Raw genomic sequence first — 5,568 nt, 5'->3', positions numbered from 1 at the left:
TGCTGGAGGTGGCAGGAGCAGGAGTGTTGTCGCGTGGACCCCCAGAACACGGAGGGCGGCAGGGTCAGAAGATCCCAGCGCTGTCGCGGCAGCCGCAGGAGGACCTGCCCGCCACCCCAGGGGTGCTCTTGCCCCCAGCCATGTGTCTGCCTTGTTCTCAGGGGGACCCAGCTTCGGACTCAGCACCAGGTGGTCCGAGGGGCCAGGACTGGGGAGGTCAGAGGTCAGAGGAGGGAGTGGTGCTCGAGGAAGGGGTGCGGAAATCCACCCAAGACACACGGAGGGAGGGCCGAGGGGGCGGGATGGAGGGAGGGGGGTTGGATGGGAATCAGGGGATGATGAGGAGGGGAAGGGAGGGGTGGAGGGAGAGGAGAGCAGAGGGAGGAGGGCTGGGAAGAAGGAAGTGGGGATCAGGGAGGAGGAGGGAGATCTGGGTTTGGGAGAGGAAGAGAAGAGGAATTCAGTGAGAAGAAAATGGAGGCGGAGGGAATGGTGTGGTGGGGACAGATTTGAAAGGAGGAGGGGTAGGAGCAATGGGCAGGGAGGATAGGAGGGGAGAAGGGTGGGAACTGGGTGAACCAGGGGGCGGCAGGGCCCTCTCCCCATTCAGCACCAAAGCGGCTGTTCTTCACTGAGTGCTGGTCCCACTCAAGCAGGCATCTACGGGCACCTCCCCGTGCCAGACACGGGCCCTGGTGGCAGCCCGGGCCGCCAGAGCTCCCTGCTGGGAGTGGGCCTGTGTGGGCCTCTGGGCTTCTGTGGTCACCATCACAGTGAGGGCAGCACGGAGGCCCATTTCACTGACAGGCGGTCTGAGGCCAGAGCGGGAAAGAGCAAGTGCTCCATGCGAGCGGCCGCCCTTGGGTCACGGTTCCGTCCAGGCCGGTGCTCCAGGAGGGAGAGGTGCGGCCGGGGGTGTGACTGCCCACCTGGCCTCTGGCTGCCCAGACCCCACGACCCAGGCATTTCCCAGGCACGGCCCCTGGGCAGCTGGGCCCAGCCGGACTCCTTGACCTCCTCTGGGCCTCGGTCTCCCCATCTTGGCCATGGGGTAGGGATCTGCCTCCTTGGCAGGGCTGTTGGTTTTACGGGCCACTTGCTATGTGCCTGGCACTGTATGGCTGGGTGCTGGGACACCACGGGAGGGAACGGGTCGAGGACCTTCCTGACGGCAGGCTGCTGGCGTCCTCCTGAGCGCAGGGCTTGCGGATACAGCAGGCACACCGTGAAGACCAGATTTCCCCCCAGGACCCCAAGCCTGAGGGTCAGCCCACCTCCTGTTGCCCCACCCCTGCCTCAGGCTTCCCTTTGAGGAACAAGGGGGGTCAGCCCACCTCCTATTGGCTCCTCCCCTGCCTCAGGCTTCCATTTGAGGAACAAGTGGGGGTCAGCCACCTCCGGCCTGTGCCAGCAGTCGGCCATCACCCGCAGGCCGCCCCCCTCCGGCAGCCTGCCCTCAGCTGTCTTCCGTGTCCCCCTTTCTCTGTCCAAGAAGGGGCCCCTCTCTCAGTGTGCCCTCACTCCAAGGTTCCACCTTCGGTCCAGCAGCCGGTCCCTGGCGGGTGCAAGGGATTGCAGGGCCCAGCGCTGTGGAGGCCCTTTGAGCCAGGAGTGTCCAGGCTCTGCCACTCACCAGCTGTGAAACCTCAAGCCTCAGTTTCTCTATCTGTAAAATGGGGCCAGCCTACTCCTTCGCTCAGGCCATGAGAAGCGTGCTTACTATTGATGAACAAATAAATCTTAGCTGTTGTGATTATTCTGTAAAGTTTGGCTCTTTGCCTGCCCAGCCTTCTTTCCCCCTCCTTCCAGCCATGGTCTGACTTCCTGGGGTTCTCAGGATGGTGTGGTGGGCCTGTGACCGATGGCAGGCTGCTGGCGTCCTCCTGAGCGCAGGGCTTGCGGATACAGCAGGCACACCGTGAAGACCAGATTTCCCCCCAGGACCCCAGGCCTGAGGGTCAGCCCACCTCCTGTTGCCCCGCCCCTGCCTCAGGCTTCCCTTTGAGGAACAAGTGGGGGTTAGCCGCCTCCGGCCTGTGCCAAAAAAATCAACCAAAAAAATGAGTTCTTGTGTCGCCTCTGACACGCGTGTCATAGGTTCGCCATCACTGTCCTAAGCCGCTCTCACACCCATCGCTGGCTTCAGGGACTGGCTGGGGGATGGCCGTGTGACCCTCTCAGCCAGTGAGCTGCTTGGGGCTCTCGCTGGGGATACTGAGAGATTCTTGCTCGAGTGGGACCCCAGAGAGAAAAGCCGTCTGAGAGTGAAGTGAACAGGCGGCTTTAGGAAAAGCTTGTGCAGGGTCAACAACCGTGGGGCTTCTCCATCCCTCACACAGCCATTGAACACTATTGTGCACCTGGTGCCATTCCAGGAACAAGTCACTCCCCACCTCCCCGAGGTCACGGTCCTGCCCCAGGGCCTTTGCACTTGCTGGTCCCTCTGCCTGGAATGCTCTTCCCCCAGGATCTCCAATGTCCCCCCACCTCCCCGCACCTCCTGCAAGCCTTTACTCACAGGTCATCCCCTCAGTGAGGCCTCACCCTGACTCTCTGCTCCAAATCACAGCTCTTCTGGTTTATTTCACTCCTCAGCACTCGAAACTACCCAATATACTCCTCAGAACAGTCGCTGACTTGGTGTCCTCTCTCCCTCCCTCCCTAGAATGCCAGCTCCGAAAGGGATGCATCTGTCTTGTTCACAGCAGACCCCTGCTGCTGAGAGCAGAGTCGCCCTGAGGAGGGGCTCAGTGTTGCATAAATAGGCGGCCCCCAAAGGACTGTCTGAAGAGGTGACACTGCCATTGTGGTTTGAGTGTGTAAGGAGCCAGCCATTGGATGACCCCCAGGGGAGGGCATGGTGTGTGGCTGCTGTGGACAATGGATTCTCTTCTGATTTAAACCAAGTTGGATGAAAAATTTGGCGGGAGGTGGGGGCAGAGCTGTCACTTTGAACTTTTAAGCTCCTACTTAGCCTTAGATGGATGCAGAACTTGAGAGCTGCCCCTGGAGGGCGCAAGGAGTCCCTTAGCTGCCCTTGGCCGTGCACTCACTAGCACAGTGACAACCGGTCAAGCGGTTTGGAGAGCCGTCCTGCATACCAAAATGTGGGTTCGATTTCTGGCCAGGGCACACACCTAGGTGGTGGGTGGGGGTGTGTATGGGAGGCAACTGATCTCTCGCTCTCTCTCAAAATCAATAAAAACATGTCCCAGAGTGAGGATTAAACAAAAACGGGGTGGGGTGGGGGAATCCAGGGGTGCATGTGACGGTGAGGGCAGCAGTGGTGGGGTGTCTGCTCCGAGGCCTGTTTTCATGTTCGCCGTGGCCTGTGAGGTGGGTGCCGTTTCCTAAGTGAGAAGCGAAGACACAGAGAGCTCAAGGGACTTGCTCAAGGCCCCTGAGCTACAAGGGGCAGAACCAGAAAAGAACAAGAGAAAAGCACCAGTGTCTGACCACTCAGAGGAAAGGCAGGCGACTGCATGGCTGAAGACGCCCAGGCAGGGAAGGGTTGAGGAGGGGCCCTGGGGGCAGGGACTGCCCTCCTGTGGGGGATGCTGGGCTGAGGGGTGAGCCCTCTCCCCAGCCCACCGGCTGCAGGTCTCCACGGCAGCGGCCTGGTGTCCTTTTAACCTTGGAACCAAATCTGCCTGCACATAGGTGACACTGACACCAATCCCCACCCCGCCCAGTCTGAGGCTCAGAGGGCTTCCTGGAGGAAGCCACTTTAATCCGAGACCTGGAGGAGGAGTCGGGTAGAAGAGGTGGGTGGAGAGAGTTCAGGCTGGGACACAGGGTGGGCGGAGGCCTGGGGGTGTAAGGGTGAGCAATCAACTTCCTCTGAGGCTCTTGGCCTGTCTGGAGTGAATATTTACCGAAACCCACCGGGGCAAATGCACCACAGCTTTCCCAGCCCACGTTTCCACCCGTTCGCTCTTTCCCCTGAACCTTCAAAAGCCACACTCACCTGTCTCCCCGACTCTGGCCCAGGAGCGGCCTTATTTGCAGGCCCATCTCTGACTGTCGGGGGCCAGGCAGCGTCAGGAGGCGCCCGGGCCTGGAAGGGGATCCAGGGCCACTGAGCCAATGCCTCCTAGGCACGGGGAGCCCCCTTCTCAGGCCTGACCACCCATGACCGGAACCCAACCTGCTGCCCTGGGGTGCCCCACCCTTATGGAGCCGCTCACCGGCCGGGTGTCTGGGAGTCCAGCTCACAGGGAGCTGTTTCACAATCAAGGTTTCCCCTCTGTCCACCGAGGTAGCTCCCAGCCGCCTGCCACTTGGGGTCTATAAATTCACCTCGCCGCGCCTCACTTCGCTCATCTGGAAAGATCGGTTCAATTGTAAACTGCTTGCAGCGTGTGAAGCACATAGGCAGGCATGTCAAACTCGTGGCGGGTGGGCCGGGAGTTTGACATGCTTGGGGGGCGGGGGGTTCTGCTGTGATTTCCCTGCTTAGCCTGCTGGGCATTCTCCTCCCCTCCCCTCCCCCGGCAAGGAGGGCCAGTGTGGAAACATGTTTTCTGCATCCTGAGTGTCATGGTGCCTGTGGGGAAGGGAAGGCTTCCAACAGAACGCATTTTCTGGGGAAATTTATATAGGAGAAAAGTATCCCCGCCTGGAGCCCAGAATAAGGGCGCCCTGCATGAGGTGGGGAGCGGTCGGCGAGCTGGGGGGCGGCAGGGGCGAGGGGAGAGGGTGCTCCGGGGAGCAGAGCTGGGTCAGCACGGAGGAAACTTCGTCAGGCAGGTTGGGGAGCTGAGCCCTCTCATCCAGCGGCAGGACCCAGAGAAGAAAGATTCTTGGGGTCTCAACAGTGGGCCTAAGGCAGCCCCACGGGTCCGAGGGGCCCGCAGAGGCCGTGGGGCGCTGCAGGGAGAGGGGTGAGGGAGGCTAGGCCCAGGGTCTGCAGCGGGTGGGGGGTGGGGGGGCTCTGAAGGCTGAGGGAGCAGCTGTGAGGTGTGGCCGCCTGGTCAGCCAGCGCAGGCAGGTACCATCGTGGGGGTGGGCGAGTGTGAGGGGGAAGGAAAGAGGACGAGGAAGTGGTTGTGGCCAGAACAGGAGGTGGTGATCAGCCTGCAGCATGAGGGAGAGGTCTGAGGTGGGCCGGGCGGGCCTGGGTGGGCACTGGGGACTTCCAGCCCCTGTGTCCTGACCTGACGGACACGATCCCTCTCCGAATCCTTCCCGACACGCCCCAGGCTGCGGAGGCTCCTCTGGGATGCACAGCGCCCAGGCTTCTGTCCCCCCGCCCCCATCTTCCTGGGGACTCGGCCTGTGAGCCCTCGAAGGGCAGGGACAGAGCTGTGCTTGCTGCCCGATGCCTGTGTGACGGTGCCCCTGGCGCCGGGCACGGGTGCTCCGAACCTCTGAGGTGGGGACCTGCTTAGTAAGTGTCTCCTCCCTGTCTTCAACCTGCCCGTGGAATAAACAATATTACCCGCAGCTCAACCAGGGCAGTCCCGGGTCCGTGCCCCCTTAGGAAGGGAAAGTGGGGCCTTCTAGTTTCCAGTGAGTCCTGGGGATCCCCCTCCCACTGCTGCTGTCCCCCACCCCCCATTCCGGGAG

Source organism: Myotis davidii, unplaced genomic scaffold (assembly GCF_000327345.1).
Source record: "Myotis davidii unplaced genomic scaffold, ASM32734v1 scaffold1065, whole genome shotgun sequence".
In the NCBI taxonomy this organism is placed as follows: domain Eukaryota; kingdom Metazoa; phylum Chordata; class Mammalia; order Chiroptera; family Vespertilionidae; genus Myotis; species Myotis davidii.
The sequence above is the reverse complement of the archived record's forward strand: the minus strand, read 5'-3'. Positions refer to the sequence as shown.